Below are 25,161 nucleotides of genomic sequence, written 5' to 3' on the forward strand. Positions count from 1 at the left end.
AATTTGAGAACATGATGTTTTAGAGCAGTAGCCCTGGTCTCTGAGTGAATCTCATCAATTCTAGTAGCAGACATAAGTCTGATGAGACAAGATAATGAACAATAGTCACATTTCCATCTACTTTTAGCTTCTCTTCTACAACTTCAGTATCTGAATCCCCATCACTGATAAATGTAAGTGAAAGCAAAACAAAACTCTCTGCTGTAAGATTTTTTTTTTAAATAGAAGTTGGCAAAATATGAAATGCTGCACAGTTGCTTTTGCCTTTGGCTTTGTATGCTAATATACTTGCTTGGACACTTTGTTGCAAAGTACAGTGGCATCAGCTAAAAAGTGTGGTTCGTTAGAGTTTATGAAATCCTGCAAGGGCATTCTGGGAGTCTTTGCAAGATGTTGCAAAGCTTTTTATGGTAAATGATTGTAGGAATTTGCACTCTGGGTTTTACCAATTGGTTGTACTTCTCATTTGACACTGTTTGGCCTTGTAAGGATGCACTCAGACTTAATGCTTAGGGGTCCAATCTTAACCCATTAATATCAATGGGAGTTATATTACTGACGTAGTTTGAGTGACAGACTGCCATGCTTTTGCTCCTGCTTCTCCCTTGCTCCATAGTCAGTCCTCTTCCTGGTACAGATGACTTTTCCCTTCTGATCCAGTACATCTGCGGGGGCATTCCAAAGAGAATGGAGCTAGGCTGTTCTCGGTGGTGGCAGATGACAGAACAAGGAGCAATGGTCTCAAGTTGCAGTGGGGGAGGTCTAGGTTGGCTATTAGGAAAAACTATTTCACTAGGAGGGTGGTGAAGCACTGGAATGGGTCACCTAGGGAGGTGATGGAATCTCCATCCTTAGAGGTTTTTACGGCCCAGCTTGACAAAGCCCTGGCTGGGATGATTTAGTTGGGGTTGGTCCTGCTTTGAGCAGAGGGTTGGACTAGATGACCTCCTGAGGTCTCTTCCAACCCCAATCTTCTCTGATTCTATGATATCAAGGCACTGTGTACACTATACTCCATGTGTACCTCTGTGGGAAGGAGAGTAGCATTTTTTCCATGGCTGCTGTTCCTCATCTTGTATTGTGACTCACAATGCACATAGCAAGCACAGGGGTGTATGTGTGGGCTGGCCACAAGTGAGTAGGGTTACCATACGTCTGGATTTTCCCGGACATGTCCGGCTTTTTGGGCCTCAAATCCCCGTCCGGGGGGAAATCCCAAAAAGCCGAACATGTCCGGGAAAATAGGGAGGCGCTGGCGCCGCTGGGTGCTGGGCTGGGGGCCGGGCCGGGGCCGGCGGTGCTGGGCCGGGGGCCGGGGCCGGGGGTGCTGGGCCGGGGGCCGGGGCCGGGGGTGCTGGGCCGCCGGGCCGGGGGCCGGGGCCGGGGGTGCCGGGCCGGGGTCCGGCGGTGCTGGGCCGGGGGCTGGGGCCAGGCTGAGGGCCGGCGGTGCTGGGCCGGGGGCCGGGCCGGGGGTCGGCGGTGCTGGCCTGGGGGTGCTCGGCCGGGGGCTGGCCCGGGGCCGGCACCCCAGGGCCCAAGCCGAGCCAGGCTGGAGACGCCGGGGCCTGGGCCGGCCGCCGGAGGGAGCCGCTCAGTTGGGGGGGCCAGACTGGGCCGCGCCTCCTCCCCCCACTCCCCCCCAGCTTACCTGCTGCCTGCTTCAGGCTTCCCGCGAATCAAATGTTCGCGGGAAGCAGGGGAGGGGGCAGAGTTGGGGCGGGGACTTTGGGGAAGGGGTGGAGTTGGGGCGTGGGCGTGGGCGGGGCTGTGGGCGGGGCCGGGGCCCCGTGGAGTGTCCTCTTTTTGGACACTCAAAATATGGTAACCCTACAAGTGAGACCAATGAGAGCAGCAGAAGGCCCTTACTTTTAAATGGGCAATGTTTAGACAAACAGCAATATGTATCTTTTTTGCCCAGGCTGGTTTATAGGATCTACCAACTGATTTATCCTTATAGCTAGAGTGCTGCTATGGAATCCTCTTTGCAATGAAGGTAGTTTTCTCAATGTGTTAGTGTAAAAGTTTTCTATTTGGATTGATTTTTGTTTCCCCTTTTGTCACCAGTTCTTCCATTTGGATTTTTTTTTTAAATCTTTGCCTGGTTCTTTTAGCTGTTGATTTCTGGAATGAGCCACGCTGTTAGTTAATATTTGATGTAATTTTTTTATATTATCCCAAATACTTTATTGAGAATTAAGTATGTCAACATAACTTAAAATAAAAAAAAAACAATGAATGGTGGCAAATCTATGGAAATCACATGGAATTAGATCTGTAACTTGAATTCAAACTAGAAATGAAAGCTTGAGAATTTATTGGCTGACTTTTTATATATTTGTTTTTCTTAACTTTACAAACTGTGACAAAGTTCCAAGTCTGTATTAGTGGGTCCCGCACTTCTGGGCAGATGCAGTGGCCTCAGAAACTTGCTAAGGCCCCAACGTGACCTCCTTTTCTCAGTGTAGTGGCAAGAATCACAGCCCACTGAGTTACTTTCATTACCGGCCAGTATGGGAGATGGGAAGGGGAAATACCCCACAGTCTCTGTTGCTCCGTAGAGCTCAGTAGGTGCAGTTTGGCCTCCTGCCTGGACCGAGTCCTGCTTCCCTTCTCTAGGGGATCTCTCTAGAGTGTGTATGGGGGAAACCTGGCCCCATCCTCTATTCCAGGTTCCAGCCCAGGGACCCTAATGGTAGCAGCTGTTGGCAGCTTTCCCTTCACCACTGACGCTGCTTTGATTCCCTGGGCCACTTCCCCCATGATCCCCTTTTCCTAGCTTCACCCTTATCTCAGGATTCAGCAATGCTTCCTCTCCTCCAGCTCCTTTCACCTCGGCTTTCCAGAAGGCACTGGAAGGAGACTTTTTAAACAGTATAAGTGGGACCTTGATTTGTTCCAGCTGTCTCCATTAGCCTAATGGCCTTAACTGGTTAATTGTCATCAGGTGTCTTAATTGGTCTGGCGTAGCTTTTGTTTGGCTATCCAGGGAACAGGGACAGGGCCGGTGCTACCATTAAGGCAAACTAGGCGGTTGCCTAGGGCGCCAAGATTTGGGGGCACCAAAAAGCGGTGCCCCCAATTTTTTTTAACAGCGTTCCTGGGCTGGGCTGCCGGTGGTGCGCTGACACATGCGGCTCAGACTCCCACTCTCAGCGCAGCGGCCGCTCCACTTCTCCCGCCTCCCAGGCTTGCGGCTCCAATCAGCTGTTTGGCGCCGCAAGCTTGGGAGGGGAGGAGAATTAGAGCAGGGGTGGCGTGCTCGGGGAGGAGGCGGAGCAGAGGTGAGCTGGGGTGGGGAGCTGCCGCACGGCTCCCCGGGCCGGGGGGGGGGGGTGGGGAGCTGCCACGGTATGCCTCAGGGCAGGGAGGGGGAGCTGCCGCAGGGCTCCCCACCCCAGCTCACCTCTGCTATGCCCCCTCCCTGAGCACGCCGTCGCTGCTCCACTTCTCCCGCCTCCCAGGCTTGCGGCGCTAATCAGCTGTTTGGCGCCGCAAGCCTGGGAGGGGAGGAGATTTTAGAGCAGGGGCGGCGTGCTCGGGGAGGAGGCGGAGCAGAGGTGAGCTGGGGTGGGGAGCTGCTGCACGGCTCCCCCGGGGGGGGGGGAAGCTGCTGCGGGGGGGCGCAAGGTGGAAGTTTCGCCTAGGGCGTGAAACTTCCTTGCACCGGCCCTGAACAGGGACCTGCTCATTCTGAGGCTGATATACCTGCCTTCCACGTTTTTGAGGCTGTCCTGCTGACCAGTTGTCCCCCTGGCTACTGCTGCTGTGGGGAGGACCCTGCTGGTGTGACCCTCAGAGGGGAGTATGAGGCTTCACTTTTTCCATTGCTGCTGGAGAGCCTGTTATTGCTGCTGGAGCTGAGGAGGGAGTGGAGAAGGCCTTGTTCTGTGGAGAGGGTTTGTAACATCTTTGCTTCTGTGGTGGTAGGTGCTTTTGCTCTGGGGAGCTGGGGGAGTGGCGTGGAGCCCTCCCCCCAGTCCGTCCACTCCCCTACTGCCACCACCACACCCTCTACCTTCCCTATTATCACCTGGCTCTGATCTCTGCTCCCCAGCCCAGCAGTTTGCTCTGTCCTTTTCCCCATCTTGGGACAGTAGCAGCAGCGAACAGGCACTTGTTTTTCAGGTGCCCAGGGGTCCGCGTTTCCACTTCCCTCCCTTGGACTTGTCCTCCCTCCCCTGCTGCATTTGGCTGGTGGGCTCCCTTTTCCTCTGCTTCGCCTTCTGCCCTGTCCTTGCAGCTGTTTGCCCCCTTTCGCTTTACTGCCTGCCCCGCCCACCCCTCTTCTAGCTACCCTGTTTGCTCTATTTTGTCCTGCTCTGTTTTTTGTAGGGCTTTTTTTCTTTGTTGGTCCTTGGTTAGTTTGTTTGCCCTGCCCTTGTCCCGTGGTGCAGGCGTGGTTGCCAGCCCCACTTCCCCCTTTTGGTTTGGTTGCTTTTGAGCCCACTCTGTTTTGTGCTCCTCGCCTGTGACATACTTGATCTGACCCCCCCCCTTCATTCCGATCCATTGTTGTTTGCCCCCTGCCTGGTTTACCCTCTTTGCCTGCGTGCCCACGTTCCATTTTCAGCGCCTGAGATTCTCTCCCCCCCCTTTTTTTCATTAATCCCTTCACTGATGCACACTCCTTCATGATGTTTTAGTTCTCCCCTCCTTTCCTTAGTGTAGCCAGGGGAGCTGGTTTCTTCATCCTGTGCTAGGAGTTGTGTTCCTTGTTTTCCTGTGTCCCTTTCTGTTGGCGCCCCTCCACCCTGCTTTCAGCCTAGCGGGTGGGGTGTGGTAGCCATTTCCCTCCCCTCCCCTCCCCGCTCTCCCACCTCTCCCTTTCCTCTGTTCCCTTTTTCCTGCCCTAGTGGCTGTTCCTCTCCTTCCCTTCCTGTGGTGGGTGATTCGGAGGGGTGGGACTTCCCTGGACATCCTTGTTGTTCCCTTTCAGTCTCCATCCCCACGCCCTCCCCTGCAAAGGCTGCCTCGACTGCCAGGTTGCCAGCCATCGCTGCCTCTGAGGCACTGACGGCGGCGGGCACGGATAGGGACTCCCAAGGCTCTGTTGCTGCTGCCGTGACCTCTGCCGCCTCCACTTCTGAGACCTCTCCCTTGGCAGGTGGGAAGGGCTGGGGGGCGAAGAAGGGCAAGCGCCCTGACCGGAAGGCGAACCCCCCCGTGGCAGTGGTTCCTTTTCCCGTTGCGGCTCTGTCAACGGCCGCAGTGCCCTTTTTCCCCTGACCTGTTGTTCCCTCCCCCAGCCCTGGAGGTGCCGCTCCCTTGGCCCCCAGGGCGTTCTCCCAGATAGCTGTGATCCCTCCGCTCGCCGCCTTGCAGTCTCCTCCAGCCGCCTCCCAGAATACCATTCCCGGTGGCCGGGGCCCCTTTCCCACCCTCCCCAGGGAGCACGGGTGTGTTGCCTCCTGGTGTCGGCCTCGCTCCACGTGGAAACCTACATGCGGGCGCTGATGTGGGTGGTGGGGCCCACGGCCGTGGTGGCGGCCTCTAAGATGTTTGGGAAGGTGGTGTTCTTCCTGGCGTTGGAGGCCGCTGCCCAGGAGGTGGTGGAGAGGGGCTTGGTGGGGAGAGGGGCGTTCATGTCCCCCTTGAGCCTTTGGAAGACCTGGGCGTATGGGTGGTGTTCTCCTCTGTTCCTCCCTTCCTCCCCAATGCCGCCCTTTTGCCATTCCTCTCCACCCTGGGGAAGCCCCTGTCCGTACTCAGCCCCCTTCCATTGGGCTGTAAGGACCCCGCCCTCCGCCACGTTTTATCGTTCCACCGGCAGGTGCAGGTTCAAATGCCGCCGGCAGCATGTGACGGAGGGGCTCTGGGAGGTCCTTTCTGGTGCCACATCAAGGGGCCCAGTACCAGGTCTGCTATTCTTTGGGGGAGGCCTAGTGCTTTCTCTGCTGGGCAGTGGGGCATGTCCAGAGGGACTGCCCCTAGCCCAGTTTGGAGGGGGACCCCGTAGAGGCGGGTGGGGACTTTGCCTCTATTTTTTATGAGATCGAGGCCCTGGGCTTGACCCCAACCACCTGTTAGAGGGCCTCGGTCAGAGCGCTTGCAATCTGTCGCCCCCCGCCTCAGATGGTTGCCTCTGTTTTGGCCTCTGCAACGTCCCGGGACCTGACCATCTGCCCGGCCACAATTGGTAATCCGGCAGCTGCCGCCGTCCCCAGTGAGGTGACGGCTGATACCAAGCGGCTGGGCTCTGACCACCATGCCAAGTTGAGAGGCACTGTGTCCTGGTGCCTTTGCCACTTGGGCCCCAGATTTTGTCTCTGTCCCCTGCCCTGCTCCTGTTCCTGTCCCAGGTCTGTGTCCTGCCCTGTCCCTGACCCCATTCCAGCCCCTGCTACTGTCCTTAACCTTTTCTCCTTCCCTCCTCCTGTTGCTGCCTCATTTTCCTTTTAGGAGGGCCCCTGGGAGGAGGTTTTTGTTTTTCCCTCTCCTGGCCCATCTGGGGCTGCAGTTCTCCCTCCGCCATCGTCCCTAGTGCCGAGTGAGTCGGATGGCGTGGTGCCGGTGGGACAGGTGCCACGGTGGGGATCTGATCCCTGCTTGCCTGTCTCGATAGGTCATGGCGCTGGTAGGGGGCCCCAATTGGGAGATGCTCCGGGGTCCATGACCCCGGTCCCCACCGCGTAGTTGACGGGGTTGGTGCTGCGTGAGCCGGAGGTGCGGCTGGTCCTGGCGGTGTATGCCGACGACGTGCTTCTCGTGGTCCAGGACCCTGAAGACCTGGTACGGGTGGAGGCTTGCCAAGCTGTTTACTCAGCAGCCTCCTCCGCTCGGGTCAACTGGGTCAAGAACTCTGGCCTGGTGGTCGGGGCCAGGTGGCAGGTGAGCTCCCTCCCACCCACACTTCAGTCCATCCAGTGGAGCGCGGGTCCGCTGCTCTATCTTGGTGTTTACTTTTCCGCCACACATCCGTCTCCGCCGGAGAACTGCCATGGTTTAGAGGGCAGGGTGACTGGGTGGTTGCGGGGCTAGACAGAACTGCTCCGGTGCCTCTCCCTCCGGGGGAGAGCACTGGTGCTTAACCAATTGGTTCTGTACATGCTCTGGCACCGGCTCAACACCCTGTGCCCATCCCCAGTGTTTCTGGCCAATCTCCAGAGGTTGGTTCTGGAGTTTTTTTGGCCGGGACTGCACTGGGACTCTGCAGGGGTTCTCCATCTCCCTCTGGAGGAAGGAGGACAGGGCCTGACATATATTCGCATGCAGGTCCATGTCTTCCGCCTCCAGGCGCTGCAGAGACTCCTTTATAGTGCAGGTGGCTTGGCGTGGAGCATATTGGCGCATGCCTTCCTCCGCTGCCTGCGAGGTCTCAAATATGACCGACAGCTCTTTTTTCTCCATCTGAGAGAAAAGGTCTCTTCTTCCGTGAGACCTTGCCGAGCTGCTGGTCTTCTACCAGAACCTCCTCCGGACCTGGAGGCTGGTTTCAGCAATCAGGTCCTTTGTGGCCACTGAGGGGGTAGATCTCCTCGCGGAGCCCCTGCTACACAATCCTCATCTTCGTGTGCAGGTGGCGGAGTCCCCCTTTGTGTGCCGGAGGTTTGTCCTGGCGGGAGTAACCAAGATTGGAGACCTTCTGGACTACCACCTGGGGGGTTGGGTGGATCCCCTGGCGCTCAGTCGGCGCATGGGACTCTCTACCCTAAAGCCCGCCCAGATACCAAGTGGCGGGACCTTTTACCAGCAGTGGAGGGTGGGAAACCTCTGTGGGCCAGTTTATGTTCCGTCTTAGTCCCGCGGCCTGCCAGGGATATCAGCTGGTGGCTCCTCCATGGAGCCATGAGCACGGTCATGTACTTGGTGTGTTCACTTCTGTCCCTGAAGCCTGTCCCTTTTGTGGCATGAGGGAGACCCTGGCACACACGTACCTTCAGTGTGCCAGGCTGCAGCCCTTTTTCCAGCTCCTCCAGAACCTCTTACTGAGGTTCTGGCTGCACTTCTCCCGCACTTGTTTATTTACGCACACCAGATCCGAGGCCCCACGAAGTCGCGGGACCACCTTGTCAACCTCCTCCTGGCCATGGCCAAGGGGCAGGCTGTGACTGTGGGGCTGTTTTTCGTTCCTTTATCTGTTCACGTATCTGGGCAGAGTTCCTCTGGGCAGCGTAGGCCAGCTCTCTCGATGTCTTCGAGGAACAATGGGCACTGTCCGGGGTTCTCTGCTCAGTGTCCCCTTCTGGTTCCCTAGTTTTGGCCCTTTAACCCCCATGCCTGTTCCCACTTTTGCATTTGTTGTCCCCCGAACTCGGTTGGGTTCTGGGATTAGTAGTCCTTCCCTAGGCTGGAGGAGGGGCTTTTAGCAGTGGGTGAGGTAGTGCTCGCCCATATCCTGGTGCTCGAAAAGGACTCTTTTGAGGCCGTCCTGCTGGCTGGTTGCCCCCCGGCGCCGGCAGCTGCTGCTGCTGTGGGGAGGACCCTGCTGGTGTGACGCTCAGAGGGGAGTGTGAGGCCCCACTTTTCCCATCATTTTTGGGATAGGTTGTTGCTGTCCTTGCTGCTGCTGCTGCTGTTGAAGAGCCTTTTACTGCTGCTGGAGCTCAGGAGGGAGTGGAGGAGGCGGCCCTGCTTTGTGTAGGGTTTTTTTAACAACTGTCTGTGGTGGTAGGAGCCATTGTGGGGAGCTGGGGGAGTGGCGTGGTGTCCTCCCCCTGGTCTGTCCACTCCCCTACTGCCACCACCACCCGCTCCACCTTCCCAATTACCATCTGGCTCTGTTCTCTGCTCCCCAGCCCAGCAGTTTGCTCTGTCCTTTTTCCCATCTTGGGACAGTAGCAGCAGCAAACAGGCACGTGTTTTTCAGGTGCCCATGGGTATGCGTTTCCTCTTCCCTTTCTTGATCTTGTCTTCCCTTCCCTGCTGCATTTGGCTGGTGGGCTCCCTTTTCCCCTGCTTCGCCTTCTGCCCTGTCCTTGCAGCTGTTTGCCCCCTTTCCCTTTGCTGCCTGCCCCGCCCGCTCCCCTTCTAGCCACCCTGTTTACTCTGTTTTGCCCTGCTCTGCTTTCTGTGGGGCTTCTTTCTTTGTTGGTCCTTGGTTAGTTTGTTTGCCCTGCCCTTGTCCCGCGGTGCAGGCATGGTTGCCAGCCCCACTTCCCCCTTTTGGTTTGGTTGCTTTTGAGCCTACCCTGGTTTTTTTGTTCCTTGCCTGTGGCATACTGATGGTCCCCCCGCCCCCCTTTCATTCCGGTCCCTTGTTTCTTGCCCCCCCCTCCTGGTTTATCCTCTTTTTGGCGCTTGAGATTCCCCTCCCCTCTTTGATTACTCCCTTCACTGACGCACACACTCCATGATGGTTTAGTTTCCCCCCCCCTCTTTCCTTAGTGCAGCCGGGGGAGCCAGTTTCTTCATCCTGTGCCAGGAGTTGTTCCTTGTTTTCCTGTGTCCCTTTCTGTTGGCACCCCTCCACCCTGCTTTCAGCCTAGCGGGTGGGGTGTGGTAGCCGTTTCCCTCCCCTTTCCTCTGTTCCCTTTTTCCTGCCCTAGTGGCTGTTCCTCTCCCTCCCTTCCTGTGGTGGGTGATTTGGGGGGGTGGGACTTCCCTGGACACTCCTGTTGTTCCCTTTTAGTCTCCCTTCCCACCCCCCTCCCCTTGCAATGGCCGCCTTGACTGCCACTGTGGGTTGACTGCCTTCGCTGCCACTGAGGCACTGGTGGCAGTGGGCACGGATAGGGACTCCCGAGACTCTGCTGCTGCTGCCGCGACCTCTGCCTCCTCTTCCTCTGCTTCCAAGACCGCTCCCTTAGCCGGTGGGAAGGGCCGGGGGATGAAGAAGGGCAAGGGCCCCGCCTGGATGGCGAAACCTCCCGTGGCGGTGGTTCCTTCTCTTGCTGTGGCCCTGCTGATGGCCGCGGCCCCCCCTTTCTCTCCTACCCGTTGTTCCCTCCACCAGCCCTGGCGGTGTTGCTTCCTCAGCTCCTAGGGCGTATGCCCAGGTGGCTGCAATCCCTCTGCTCGCCGCCTTACCATCTGCTCCAGCCTCCTCCCAGAATACCATTCCTGGCGGCCGGGGCCCCTTTCCCACCCTCACCAGAGGGCACGGGGTGTGTTGCCTCCTGGTGTTGGCCTTGCCCCGTGTGGAAACCTACGTGCGGGTGGTCGGGCCCACGGCCGTGGTGGCGGCCTCTAAAATGTTTGGGAAGGTGGTGTTCTTCCTGGTGTCGGAGGCTGCAGCCCAGGAGGCGGTGGAGAGGGGCTTGGCGGTGGGGGGCGTTCATGTCCCCCTCGAGCCTTTGGAGGATCTGTCCATCCTCAGCCCCCTTCCATTGGGCTGCAAGGACCCCGCCCTCCACCATGTTTTATCATTCCACTGGCAGGTGCAGATTCAGGTACTGCCGGCAGTGTGTGACAGGGAGGCTCTGGAGGGGTCCTTTCTGGTGCTCCACTAATGGGCCCCGTACCGGGTTTACTGTTCTTTGGGGGAGGCTCGGTGCTTTCTCTGCTGGGCGGCGGGGCATGTCTGGAGGTACTGCCCTTGGCCTGGCTTGGAAGGGCATCTGGGACCCCCAATACCCAGAAGGGCGTCGACACACTCATCGCTGGCGGCCCTGATCGCCTGGTCCCTGGTGTCGCCCCCTCCTCCATCTGTGACCATTGTCAACACCGCTCAGGTCCTAGGGGAGGCACCCCCCGCCCCCCCTGGCATGCCCAGATGAGTGGGCCCTGCTGCTGTGGTGGGTGGTAGACTGGGGCCCGCAGAGGAGAGGGTGGCAGGATCAGTGGTGGGAATTGAGTGGGGCTTGCCTCAGGGGGAGTCTGTCCCTTTCCCTGCTGCCCTGCCCTCGTCTTCCCTTACCCTCCCGTCATCGCCCTCGCTCCCTGGCTCTGACCTGGCTGGCCAGCCCCCCTCTTCGGGGAGCTGGGAGCTTGTGCGAGGGAGGCGCTGTGAGCACGGGCCCAGCAGCCCCGTCTCGTTGGCAAGGGGGAAGGGACCCCCTGTAAAACTATGAAGGGGGTTGCTGGTGCTGGGTCTTCCGTTGCCTCCCCTGCTGATGTTCACCAGCTGCAGCTGAGGTGGAGGATGGTACCACCTGTCTCCTGGTGTCCCTCCCTGAGGGATTGTTGGAAGGCATCCCCCCCGCCCCTTTGCCATCTGTGCCCCCTGTAGGCACCGAGGTGGTTACTGCCCCGGCTGCTGTCGAGGGGGACCCTGTAGAGGCCGGTGGGGACTTTGCCTCTATTTTTGATGAGATCAAGGCCTTTGGCCTGACCCCTACCACCAAGAGGATGGATGCCCCCTGTTGGAGGGCTTCAGTCAGGGCACTTGTAATCTGTCGCCCTTTCCTCCTCCTTCTCCCTCCCTTCAGGCTGTTGCCCCTGTTCTTGCCTCTGTGACACCCTGGGCCCTGACCATCTGTCTGGCCGTGATTGATACTCCGGCTGGGGCCGCCGTGCCCAGTGTGGTGACTGCTGAAGCCGAGTGGCTGGACTTTGAGCCCAAGGGTGCCAATCCTTTTGAGGCGGGGTGGCAGCCCCCACCCCCGTGCTCTAATCATGGGTGCTTCATTTAGCGAGGCACCTGAGCTTAGAGCTGTGGGGGCGCCCCAATCCCTTGCTGCCCTTTTATCCACCATGACCTGCCGGGAGGTGCCATGTCCCAGCGGTTTTGCCATTCAGTCCCCTGATGTTGTGCCCGGCCCTGTCCCTGGTCAGTGTCCTTCCCCTCTCCCCGACCCCATCCCAGCCCCTGCTACTGTCCTTAGCCTCTTTCCCTTCCCTCCTCCTGTTGCTGCTGCCCCCGGGGTTGCTTCCTTTTTTCTGGGGGGCCCTGGGAGGCAGTTTTTGTTTTTTCCCTCTCCTGGCCCATCCGGGGCTGCAGTTCTCCCTCCGCCGCAGTCCCTTGAGCTGGGGTCAAGCTGTGGGGCCGGTACGGGGACCCAACCGGGGGACAGTCAGGCGTCTCTGACCCCTGCCCCCCAGGTACCAAGAGACAAGCTGCGCTATTTCTTATTGGATACCCATGGTTCCAGGAATAGGGTGCAGCTCGCTTTCCAGTGCTGGGGGGACTTTCTTCTTGGTCTCCGGACCGTGAGGGCCATTTAAGAGGAGGGCAAAGGGACTGGGAGACAGGACGCTGCAGCCTACCAGCGGACCTGCTGCTTCCATGACTCCCTTATGGCTTTCGGGGTCGGTCACGGTTTGCTGCGGGGACCAATGGGGACCGCTAGCGTGCCTGCCCGTGAGGATCTTCCCCAGCCCTCCTTATGCCGACAACCATCTTTGCCACTTTGAACACCTGGGGCTGTAGGGTGGGTCTCCGCAGGTGTCAGGTGCTCTCCTTCCTTCGGGAAGGGGGGTACTCGGTAATTTTCCTGCAGGAGACCCACATGGATCTGGCTGCCGAAGCTAGCTGGGGGCTGGAGTGGGGGGACAGTGTATTTTAGCCACCTTTCTGCTCGTCAGGCTGGGGTGGCTACCCTGATGTACAGCCTGAGGTGCTGGGGACAGCCGAGGTCATGCCGGGTCGCCTGCTGCACCACCGTGCCCGGGTGGAGGGGCTGACGTTGAATTTAGTCAACGTCTATGCCCTGACATCGGGCCCGGAGCGGGTGTGTTTTTTCCAGCAGGCATCCACCTTCCTCGGCTCTCTAGATCCTCATGAGTGTCTGGTCTGGGCCACCATCGAGGAGTGGGACCGCACAGGGACCAAGCAGTGCCAGACTGTCACAGATGTCCTCCGGGAGATTATAGATCATCACTCCCTGGTGGACGTCTGGCACGACCACCATCCAGATGATGACTCCACCTTTACGTATGTCCGGGTGGAGGTTGATTGGTCGTGCCACTCCTGGTTGGATCGCATTTACTTATCTCATCACCATCTTTCGCAGCCCACTCCTCCAGCGTCCAGCCGGGCCTGTTCTTGGACCACCATTTGGTGGCCATGAAGGCCTCTTACTCCAGAGAGGCCAGGTCCGGCCTATTGGCACTTTAATAACAGCTTGCTGGAGGATGTGGGCTTTGTGGCGTCCTTTTGGGAGTTTTGGCTGTCCTGGTGTGGGCAGAGGCAGTCCTTTCCCTTGGTGCAATAGTGGTGGGATGTGGGGAAGGTTCGCACCCAGCTCTTCTGCTGTGGCTACATCCAGGGTGCCAGCCGGCGGAGGGATGTGGCAATAGAGCACTTGGAACGGGGGGTCTTAAAGGTGGAGAGGTGTCTGGCCGCTAGCCCAGGGGATCCATCCCTCTGCGGAGTGTGCTGGGAGGAGCTCCGGGCCCTTGATGAGCTCCAGATCCAGGGTGCCTTTGTTCGATCTCGCATCCGTCTCCTACGGGAGATGGATCGTGACTCCTGCTTCTTCTATGCCCTGAAGAAAAAGAGGGGTGGGGGGTGAAAAAGCCATCCTCTGCCTTTTGGCGGAGGACGGCACCCCCCTCACGGATCCGGTGGAGATGCGTGAGAGGGTCAGGGCCTTCTACGCTGGCCTTTTCTCCCCGGATCCGACCAAAGCTGATGCCTGTGGGGTGTTTTGGGATGAACTCCCGGTAGTCAGCACGGGCGACCGGGACCGGCTAGAGCTGCCTCTCACTCTGGTTGAGTTCTCGGAAGCCCTCCATCTCATGCTCACTAAGTCTCTCCAGGCATGGACGGGCTGACCGTAGAGTTCTACTGCGTGTTCTGGGACGTCCTCGGCCCGAACCTTGCCATCGTCTGGGCCGAGTCCTTGGGGAGTGGGATCCTCCCTCTGTCATGCAGGTGAGCAGCGCTCGCCTTGCTTCCAAAGAAGGGGGACCTCTGCGACCTCAGCACGGACTATAAGGTCGTGGCAAAGGCCATCTTGCTGTGACTGGGGTCCGTGCTGGTGGACGTGGTCCATCCTGACCAGACCTCCACCGTCCCAGGCCGTACCATCTTCTGCAATCTTTACTTGGTCCGGGATCTCCTTGAGCTTGGGTGTAGGGATGGTCTGTCATTCGCGCTCCTTTCCCTGGATCAGGAGAAGGCGTTCAACTGGATGGGCACTCTGTGGGCATTTGGCTTCGGGCCCCGTTTCGTGGGTTTTTTCCAGGTGCTGTATGCTTCCACAGAGTGCTTGGTCAGTCTCAACTGGACCCTGACTACACCTGTCAGCTTCGGGTGAGGAGTGCATCAAGGCTGTCCGCTGTCAGGCCAGTTGTATACTCTGGCCACTGAGCCCTTCCTCCGTCTCCTCCGGAGGTGGTTGATGGGGATGGTGCTCCGTGAGCCAGGCATGTGGCTGGTCCTGTCAGCGTACGCCGATGACGTGCTCCTCGTGGTCCAGGAGGCCTGCCTCAGCGGCCTCCTCTGCCTGGGTCAACTGGGTCAAGAGCTCTGGCCTGATGGTCGGGGCCGGGTGGCAGGTGAGCTCCCTCCCACCCACGCTTCAGGCCATTTGGTGGGGCGTGGGTCCACTGCTCTATATTGGCGTTTATCTTTCTGCCACTCATCCTTCTCCGCTGAAGAACTGGCACGATTTGGAGGGCAGGGTGGTTGAGCGGTTGCTCAGGGGAGGGCACTGGTGCTTAAGCAGCTAGTCCTGTCCATGCTCTGGCACCAGCTCAACACCCTGTGCTCAGCCCCAGGGTTCCTGGCCCGGCTCCAGAGTTCGTTCTGGAGTTCTTTTGGCCGGGACTGGACTGGGTCTCTGCAGGGGTTCTCCATCTTCCCCTGGAGGAGGGAGGACAGGGCCAAGCCCTGCAGAGACTCCTTTATGGTGCATATAACTCAGCATGGAGCATGTTGGTGCACGCCTTCCTCTGCCGCCTCCCAGGGCTCCGATATGACTGGCAGCTTTTTTCTCCCCCAGAGAGGTCTTCTGCGAGACCTCTCCAAGCTGCTGGTCTTCTACCAGGACCTCCTCCAGACCTGGAAGCTGGTCTCGGTGACCAGGTCCATGGTGGCCACCGAGGGGGGTGGGCAGATTTCCCTCACGGAGCCCCTGCTACACAATCCCTATCTTCGTGTGCAGGTGGCGGAGTCCCCCTTGGTGTTCCAGAGGTTGGTCCTGATGGAAGCTACCAGGATTGGAGACCTCCTGGACTATGAGGGGGGGAATGGGTGGATCCCTATGCACTCAGTAGGCACATGAGACTCTCTGCCCTAGGAACCCTCCGGCTCGTACTTCGGGAGGTGGAGGCAGCCTTATTGCCCACTTCTCGGTCTTTCCTCGAGCGGGTCCTGCAAGAGGGTATCCCCCGCCCACCCCTTACCCCGGGCCCTCCGGATCTTTTCATCGGGCCCCTGCCCCGTGAGCCTTCAAGACCCCCACCCCTCTGTACCCCAAGCCGGTTGCACGATTTGCAGCCAGTTCGTTTCCGAACCGCGCCACGGGACCATCTACATGCTCATGCTCCACACTCTTCATTTCCCCACCCTCGCATCCCGCCCCGATACTAAGTGGCAGGACCTTTTACCAGCTGTGGAGGGTGGGGGACCCTGGTGGGCCAGCCTGTATTCCATCCTGGTTCCACAGCCCGCCAGGGACATTAGTTGGTGGCTCCTTCATGGAGCCATGAGCACGGGCGTGTACTTGGCGCAGCTCATCCCGCTTCCCGATGCTTGCCCTTTTTGCGGTGTGAGGGAGACCCTGGCACATGTCTATCTGCAGTGCACCAGGTTGCAGCCCCTCTTCTAGCTCCTCCAGAACCTCTTGTTGAGGTTCTGGTCCACTTTTCCCTGCACCTTTTTCTATATGCTCACCCCATCCGTGGTGCCACAAAGTCGCGGGACCACCTTGTCCACCTCCTCCTAGCCATGGCCAAAGTGGTCATTTATAACACCAGGGAGAGGAGGTTGGCTGGGGGGGAGGGGAGGCTGCAACTGTGGGGCCTGTTTTCGTTCTTTCATCCGCTCATGCATCCAGGCAGAGTTCCTCTGGGCGGCATCTGCTGGCTCCTTGGATGCTTTTGAGGAGCAGTGGGCGCTGTCCAGGGTTCTCTGCTCGGTGTCCCCTTCCCATTCCCTAGTTTTGGCCCTTTGTCCCCCCACACCCGTCCTGTTTTTTCCTTCATTGTCCCACGATTTTAGTTGAGATCTGGGCTCAGTTGCTCCTCCCCAGGCTGGGGGAGGGGCCTTTAGCTGTGGGCGGGCTTCCACCCGCCCACTTCCTAGTACCCGATAGGACCACTCTCTTATATTCTTCTGGTCTGAATCTGCCACAAAACATAGCAGTAATTGTTGTTTGTGATTCTGTACTGTGTACAAGTGTAAAGCAATTCGTATTTGTTTAATTTAACTATTTTTAAAGAAACTTTTTCTCTCTTTTTCTTTTCCTCCCAGCTGATCAGCTCCAGATATTAGCTTTTCTTTACTGTGTGTTAATTTATTCCCTTTACAGTAAGGGATAATTTTACCAAAAAGGCATTTGGATCAAGGAAGCATACAAAGCAAGACAAGCCATGAAAATCACGGGTGCCATTTATGAAATGTCTCATAAGTGCAAGGAGCATAAATGTAAGTCTAGGGAAGACACTGTATGTACAGAAAATTCAAGATAAAGTCTCTGCAGGTCTGATCCTAAACCTATTCAAGTCAATGTTAATCTTTCCATTTACTTCAATAACATTTAGATCAAATGTACAGTGAAAGTTTTTGGATTGTATTTCAGTGCTGGCCACATTAATTTGCTCTTAGGCTTAGAAAGATTAACGTTTGGTTTTTTTTCTGTCTTATTTCTTTTTATTTCATCTTACTGTGATTCCTCCTGGAAAGGGTTCTCCTAAACTCAGGCGTATTCACAAGGGAGGTGCAAGCAGAGACACCTCCCTCCACCAATAATCCGCAGAGACAGAGACAGAGAGCAGCTCTGGCCCCGGGCCACAGTGAGGGCACAGAACGTTCCTCTCCAAAATTGGCCAAATTTAAATTCCTGCGCATGCCCCTGCTAAACTACTGCTAGTAGAATACAGTTGTAGCAGACCCCATTGCTAATCTCAAGCAAAGGATGTTATAGAACATTTGCATGAGCCAGTGCACGGATGACCTCTTCATTTACCACATCGGAGAGTTGTTACATTTTCTATTTTTCATGGGGGAAATGGATGGGGATTTAACTCATTTAAGAGATTTATCCCTTTAAAGGTGCTCATTTAAACTCTGCCTAGTGCATTCACTATCTGAAGAGGCTATATACAGATTAAAGTCATTAAATTATTCATTGGAAAGAGTTATTCTTTATATCAGATACTTATTGATTCAGTTCCCTGGCGTGGTACTGACCACTTTTTACTTGATCCTTAGCTACCTTAAGCAAATAGGGTTGCTCTGTACGCTTATAATTCATCCATCTTTTCCAGGTTTTGTGTGTCTCTTTCTGTTCAAATGCAATTTGCTTTCCTCTTACTGAGGATTTCTTTTCATCTTTGAAACTTGTGCCCCATTTTCTCAACTGTAGCAGGATGTTAATGAACTCTTCTTGGCAAGTCAGATCTAGCTACTTTGTTTTACAGTATGCAAACCAGTTGATAAAAATGAGAATCCTAACCCTCCCTACCTCACAGGAGTGTTAGGAGGACTAATAATTACTTAATCTTTGCATTAGAGAGAGTCAAGGTGGGTGAGGTAATTTCTTTTATTTGACCATCTTCTGTTGATGAAAGAGACAAGCTTTTGAGTTTACACAGAGCTCTGCTTCAGGTGTGGGGAAAGTGTCTTTGTATAGCAGTTCTACAAATGTAAAATGCTTCATGTGTTTAGAAATGGTTTAGAACACTTTGGCTACCTGTAAATAACAACAACAACAACAACAATAGCAGTAGTTCATCAGTAATCTCAAAAGCACTTTACAAAGGAGGTCAATATCATTATCCCCATTTCATGGATGGGGAAACTGAGACACAGAGCAGTGACATGACTTGCCCACACTTACGCAGTGGGTGACTCCGATACAGCTAGATTGGGTGTTTCAACTATTCAAGGCAACATTAGGAAGCTACAAATATACTGTATTAGTCATGTGAATATGTGATTCTATTTCTCCATCTCACTTGGATATTTCTAATGTGCTCTGCTCCCTTCTAGTTCACCCACCGAGCCTCCCAAATTTTGCCCAATAAACCATAGCACCTACTTTCTCTTTTTTGAAAATGTAATAGTGACTTGGTATGTCCTTTATATTTCCTTTTATTTATGTTTAGGACTGAACATGAAATATTTAGAAGAAAATGGGTGTGCAAGTCTGCGCGGGATTATACACAAATGGGTAGGAGACCCGGACTGGCCCAACTGTGTATAAAGGTAAATAGGAATCCTATGCAGTTCGGAGCCAAATATGACCAGCATTAAAGTGGGGTGTGTGTGTGTGTGTGTGTGTGTGTGTGTGTGTGTATGTATGTATATATAATATATATATGCATGTGTGTTTAAGATGGCATAGTTTGTAGGTGAAGTGAAAAGGCAAGCTTGTAGAAGGGAAAGCCCTTCTAACCTGCCTGAAACCAGAACATATTGGAAATATCCTAAGAGTTTTTCCATGAAAAAACTCCCAGCCAGATTTCCAGCATAAAGTGGTTAGGATGAGGGAAGCAGCTCCCCACCTTTCAGATGATTATTTGAACTAAACCCTTTTTATGTTCACCCATCTAGCACTAAATATTACCATAAGTATCTGGTAGTTAGTCCCTTTCTGCACTGTCTAGTTGTCAGCAGGTTTCTGTTTTTCTTTTGTGTCTATAGTCTGTTCACTTCAACTTTCTGTAGAATGATTTATTCTCTTCTTTACGTATGTTGGGGGGGGGGGGGGGGGTGGAGGAGGTGGGCATAGTCAGAGCAGACTGTTAATTTTTAATGGTCATTGTGCAGTGTTACAATTTTCAGGCCATGAACCTGATCATGTGACTTTTAGTGAAAGGCATGACTATCCAAGCCACTGGGATTCATTCAGGAAATTTTAAATGGAGCACATTGGAGAAATCAATTACTCAGTGCTTCCCAAGTAGGTAAACTGATTAAAGGAAAGGCAGCAATTCCAATCATTTTGGAACTGCAGCTGAAAGTAATGCAATTTGTAATTGCTGGAGTCAGTGGTGCTGGCTTAATATACTGGTGTATTTGATGAGTTAATTCTTCTACACGAAGAGGTTATGATTGTAAATCCCAGCGCTGCTTGCTGGGCTGTAATTTCCAATTACAATACTGTCTGTGAATTTCTAGGTCATGGAAAAAATGCTTCTGCCATTTATGTGTATGTCCCTTCAAGGAAGTTGAAAAAGTAATGAAAGGGAGAATAGTCTGAGTACTACGTGATTGATTTAGGTCAGCACCAAACCCAGACATTGCAGGAAAATGTGCAGTGTCTCACGGGGTTTTATGGTTTAAGGGGAAAAAAACTGATTGAACATCACAGGTTTGGGAGGACCATAGGACTTGATGTATGGGATCAGACCACTGGACAACACAGTAGATGGTCCAATATCCTGTCAGGATGCTGCAAAAGAAGGTGGAAAACACCTTTGTGGGGTCCCATGCGGAGCGGATAAAGCACACGACCAATGTGGTTGCAAGCTGAATTGAACTCTGTTTATTACAAGCTTTCTTTTATAGTCTTTCTTAACATTACATAACACAATTAGGCTATAATTACACATCTACCGATTGGACAAGAAGGAGAATCATGTGTTTATCACATGTATAGCCCCACACCGATTGGTAATTGTTCCTTACATAAGGCCATGATTTATTACCTTGTTTACCTCATTTTATATAATCCCTAGACCACCAGGGGGCGCCTTTGTTTTACAAGGCCATGAGCCATTGCCTGGCAAGTGTCCCATCGTGACCCTTACCTTCTCATGGAACTTTCCATTAGGTTGGCGTAAGGATGATACATCCCCACACCTCCCCCCTTTTTCTTAAATAAGGAACTATTAAGAAACGTAATATTACATAAATACCCACGAAAACCATCGGGGTGTAAATAAGGATAGCCAATAAGACATTTTCTAAAGGGATCCGATGGGGTGGCCATGGACAAGCAAAAAAGGCTTCTTGGCCAGTCTGGTTCGCCCAGGTGACCCAAACATTTTGTCGTGGGTTAACAAAAGGTACAGAGTTTGGACATACAAAGACCCCTGCTCCTATAATAAGGAGTCCGAACAAATAGAAGTACAGCATTATCAGGTGTCTAGGCTGTGACAAACAACAAGTGCAGGTCCGGTGTCGCGGGGTCGTCGTCCGGCTCCTGCGTGGTGGCGTCGGGCTCCTCAGCAATTCGTGTCTTGAGCCACGGCCGGACCCACTTCGCTGGAACCCACCAGGGACCCGCATCGGTGGAAACATCGGATGAGTATGCCGGAGGTTTCGGGGCAAACGGGTTGGTGACATCCAGTGGCCGGTGCGTGGACACGTTATCCCGTCCAGTGCACCTAATCGCGCAGCCCCACAAACCACAACGAGGACAGGGGGTAGCTACATCATCCGCCGGAGGGATCTTATCCGGTGGTTTTTTCCTATATGTCCTTTCAAAGCTAGATAAGCCCAGTTCCGCCATTTTTTCCAACCTATTCCGCAACTGCTCACCCTGCCCCTGGAACTCCGCCCGGAACTCTGGGGTACAAACATTATTGGTGACAGGAAAGCCGGGCTGGTTCAGGGTTCGCAATGTGTGGGACTGCGGGGGATGGCTCTCACCGGCCAAATGGGACAACTGATTCAGCATGTCCTGTAGCTGAAGGCCCTGTTTGTACATTTCCGCCCGAAATTCTTGTGACTTATCCCCTTCTGGGCTCGAGACCTCCATTCTATCCGCGGGGTCGTCCGGTAATGGGACGGTACTAGAATCAACTTCGGGTGCACTGGGGATGAGTGGTATGATAGTGTCCTCACCCCCAAAGAACTCACGGGCTCCCACCGACAACACACAAGGCGGCTCCTCTTTTGGCCAAGAGAGGTCATTAATGGCTGACTGGACCTCGGCTTCTGCCGCAAGCGTCTCTATCAGTTTCTTAGAATTGCACCATATTTGGCTCAATGACACGGCCTCCTTGTTGCCGTGAGAGACCGACTCCCAGAGGTCAGAGCCTAGACTCTCCCAGACTGCCTTATCAAAGACAGTATTTGGTGTAACAAAAAACCTGCGTCTTTGTCCCCATTTCAGCAAACGAGACAACGCGTCAGAGGGAAGCTTCTCTCCCCGCTTTTCAGCGATGCGTAATAAAATCATGCACCGTCTCCTCCTCTGCAGACAAAGCAGAGCCCATTTTATCAAATGCAGCCGCTCACCTGTGAGCTCATGAACGTCTCTCTCGGACGACCAGGAGCCGGTATCCTCCAGTACCTCCTGCCGCGGCTGCCACCTCCGCCTTTTCTCACCGAACGCTTCACTCGGCTGCCTGTGAGCTCACGAACGTCTCTCTCGGACGACCAGGAGCCGGTATCCTCCGGTACCTCCTGCCGCGGCTGCCACCGTCTCTCTCGGACGACCAGGAGCCGGTATCCTCCGGTACCTCCTGCCGCGGCTGCCACCGTCTCTCTCAGACGACCAGGAGCCGGTATCCTCCGGTACCTCCTGCCGCGGCTGCCACCGTCTCTCTCGGACGACCAGGAGCCGGTATCCTCAGGTATCTCCTGCCGCAGCTGCCACCGTCTCTCTCGGACGACCAGGAGCCGGTATCCTCCGGTACCTCCTGCCGCAGCTGCCACCTCCGCCTTTTTTTTTTTTTTTTTTTTTTCTCCGAACGCTTCAGTCGGCTGCCTCGATGTCCAAGCTGAATCACGTCGGGGTCACCATTTGTGGGGTCCCATGCGGAGCAGATAAAGCACACGACCAATGTGGTTGCAAGCTGAATTGAACTCTGTTTATTACAAGCTTTCTTTTATAGTCTTTCTTAACATTACATAACACAATTAGGCTATAATTACACATCTACCAATTGGACAAGAAGGAGAATAATGTGTTTATCACATGTATAGCCCCACACCGATTGGTTCAATTGTTCCTTACATAAGGCCATGATTTATTACCTTGTTTACCTCATCTTATATAATCCCTAGACCACCAGGGGGCCTTACATAAGGCCATGATTTATTACCTTGTTTACCTCATCTTATAAAATCCCTAGACCACCAGGGGGCGCCTTTGTTTTGCAAGGCCATGAGCCATTGCCTGGCAAGTGTCCCATCGTGACCCTTACCTTCTCATGGAACTTTCCATTAGGTTGGCGTAAGGATGATACATCCCCACACACCTTCCCCCACAACTATAAATCACCTTTTTATTTGTACAATGCTGTACATGGTGGGAAAATTACTTTCTTTCTCCAGCTCCTCTTTCCATCTGAGCAGGAGTGAAAAGCCCAAGGTAGCATTCCTCTTTGCTTTCAAAAGAGGAAAATCTCTGGGGCACCTCTTGCAAATAAGGAATGGAGAAACCCAATGGGTACCTCAGCTTCTCCAACTATACATTCAAGGCACAGTATCCCTGGAGAGGGTACTCTACCTCCTACCCTGGCTTTCTGAGCCATGTACATCTCTTTGCTTTGCTATAATGAAGCACAGATATCAGCAGATAGTGGAATGGGAGGAGGAAAGGCAACAAGAGTGTACTTATCAGCATCTATCATACTGGTCTCTAGAAGCTTGGTAGCCTACTCTGCAACCCCTTATCAGTGGGGCCTCTGCAAGTAAGGACTTCAAGATTGGGCCAATTATTGCTAAATACTGGGCTGGATCCACAACCAGTGTACATTAATGTACCTCCATGGGCTTCTCATTTGTAGTAAGAGAATTGACAGCTGTGTACTTCCTATTAGGAAAATTATGTGAATAATATTATACTGACATATGAACAAGCAATGTTTAGCAATCTTTTTAGGCAATCTGGTAAGCAATTATTATTTAATGATTAAATAAAAGTGCTTAAACAACAACATTTATTCAAAGTGGGACATTTTCCAGTAGTTCAGTTAGTGTCCACAGATGAAACTCTTATAGTGACCTTCTTAGGCATGCATCTAACTCACATTTTCATGGAGCACTGTTACTTGTGAGATGCCACCAGTAGGCCCTGCTCTGCAGCATTGCAGATTGTGATTTGATTCTGCACAGTCATGTTTCTGGTCAAAAATTTGTCACCTGGGTCTGGTTGGATTTATTTTTGAAAAATTTGAGAAGATTAGAAATCATTTTTGAAAATGGAAAATGATAAAGGAAAAATATTCATTAAAACTTTGAGTTGTGAACAATGTCATAAACACTTTTGAAAACCATTTTTTGTGACAAACTTCCATCTTGAAACTAGGGCATTATTAGACCAATACTAATTCATTTTATAAATTTCAAATCGCTCTATTTCTGCTCTAGACGACAGGCTCAATCAGGGCCACCCAGAGGATTCAGGGGCCCTGGTGCAAAGCAATTTCAGGGGCCCCTTCCATAAAAAAGTTGCAATACTATAGAATACTATATTCTCGTGGGGGCCCTGCAGGGCCCAGGGCAAATTGCCTCACTTGCCCCCCCCCCCGGCGGCCCTGGGCTCAATTCTCTATTGCACCCCAGCTAAGCTAAGCTAAGCTGGGGTGCAGTGCAGAGGCAGGGTTGACAGGGTGCTGATTGTAGCTCCCTGATTTTTAGTTTCCCTGCCCCAGAGCAGGTTAAAGCTGGAGGGAAGCATAGTGGATCTTTACTTTGCCATGCTCCCTATTAGCGCTCTATAGGAGAGCTGGCTGCTCTAAAATGTCTATTTTCAAGGATTCACCCCCACTCTTTTTTTATACTAGTGCTACTCTGAAGATCAGAACTGAACCTCCCTGGGATTCATGAGTTAGGACTATATCTACTTATAGCCCTGGTGCAGGCAGCTTAACAAATAGCATTAATCCCTCTAAATCAATATCAAATCAATGCCCGACCTATTGGTATTGCCCACTGCATACATCTGGTACAATCCTTTGGAATGGGTGGAGTAGGAAGTTTCTGACCATATATAGACTTTGGACTGGGGAGTCAGTATTCTCTAACAGGCAAATGTAAGCGCCATATCAAAAAGGAAAGAGTAGAAAAATCAAGCTTGTTACTCCATGTTTGGCAACCTAACCTGTCACCCTACTTCTTTATTCACCTTCACAGGCCAGTGATTTCCTCTGAATTATCTGCTGTACTAATTAACAGCCATTGCCATGATCATAGACTTTTTTTCTTTCCTTGTGATAACTTTGCCATGGAAGTGAGCTGCCTGATTTTAATGGTTGAGATGGACAGTAAAATACAGGTCTGTGCTGTCCATCTTTGACTCATTCACTGTTCTCATTTTGCTCGCTTCTCTGTTTTAGTTTCCCTCCCTTGGTAACTTCACAAACCCATGTGAAAATAGCCATTCTGTCAAAAAAATGTATTTCATAAGGTCAGAGTAGCAGCACAAGCCATCATGCACAGAATAGCAAGTGTTCAAATTCTGATACATCATTCTCACCACACAGAGAAAGGAGACTGGGAAATGAATGCTACCTAAACCAATAAGATCACTACTGACACAGCGGACCAACTGCTTTGCTGTAAGTCTCAGACAGCTTGTTTGGTTGATTTATAGATAGTTCTTTATTATCATGGCAACTGTTATCATAGCCCTGGAGGAGGAAGTGACTAGCTGTGATGTTACTCAGTAGTGTGGCATGGAGTATATGTACACAGCTTGTGAATCTAGCTGAGAAATCCAATGATGGAAACTTGTCCATCACTTGGATTTGAATCTATGACCTTCACAACACGCAATGAGCTCCGTTTATGATAAAACAGCTTTTTTGAGACAGAGTTCAAAGCACATCAAAGTTTGAGCCTACATGCCAGTGTATCTAACAAAAGCAGGCAGTGGAGAATAGCTTCTTTGTTTCTTGTGTAAGCAAACATCTTGTATAAAGTTCCACTGCTTTCCATTATGACAACAGAATTTTTTGTTTGTTGGTTTGACAATAAATGCTCCAAAGGGTATGATGCCCTGAAGATTTTATTTTTAAATAAAGACTCCACCGTATGATCCAACATATAAATCAGAGAACTATCTGAATAGGAAAATATTTGAATCTCATGCCATTAGTAAATGATGTCCAGAACCTCTTTGTGAACCATCTAGAAAAGTAAATCTGCAAGTGAAGTCCTATCACTGATAAATCCTTCTAAATGCTGTAGTTCGGTTCTTCTCACCTAATTTTCCCACCCCCCCAGTCTCAACATTTTTATTGCTAAAAATGTTTTCCTTGTCATTTTCTCACCCA

This window comes from Emys orbicularis, chromosome 9, assembly GCF_028017835.1.
Source record: "Emys orbicularis isolate rEmyOrb1 chromosome 9, rEmyOrb1.hap1, whole genome shotgun sequence".
Classification (NCBI taxonomy): Eukaryota; Metazoa; Chordata; order Testudines; family Emydidae; genus Emys; species Emys orbicularis.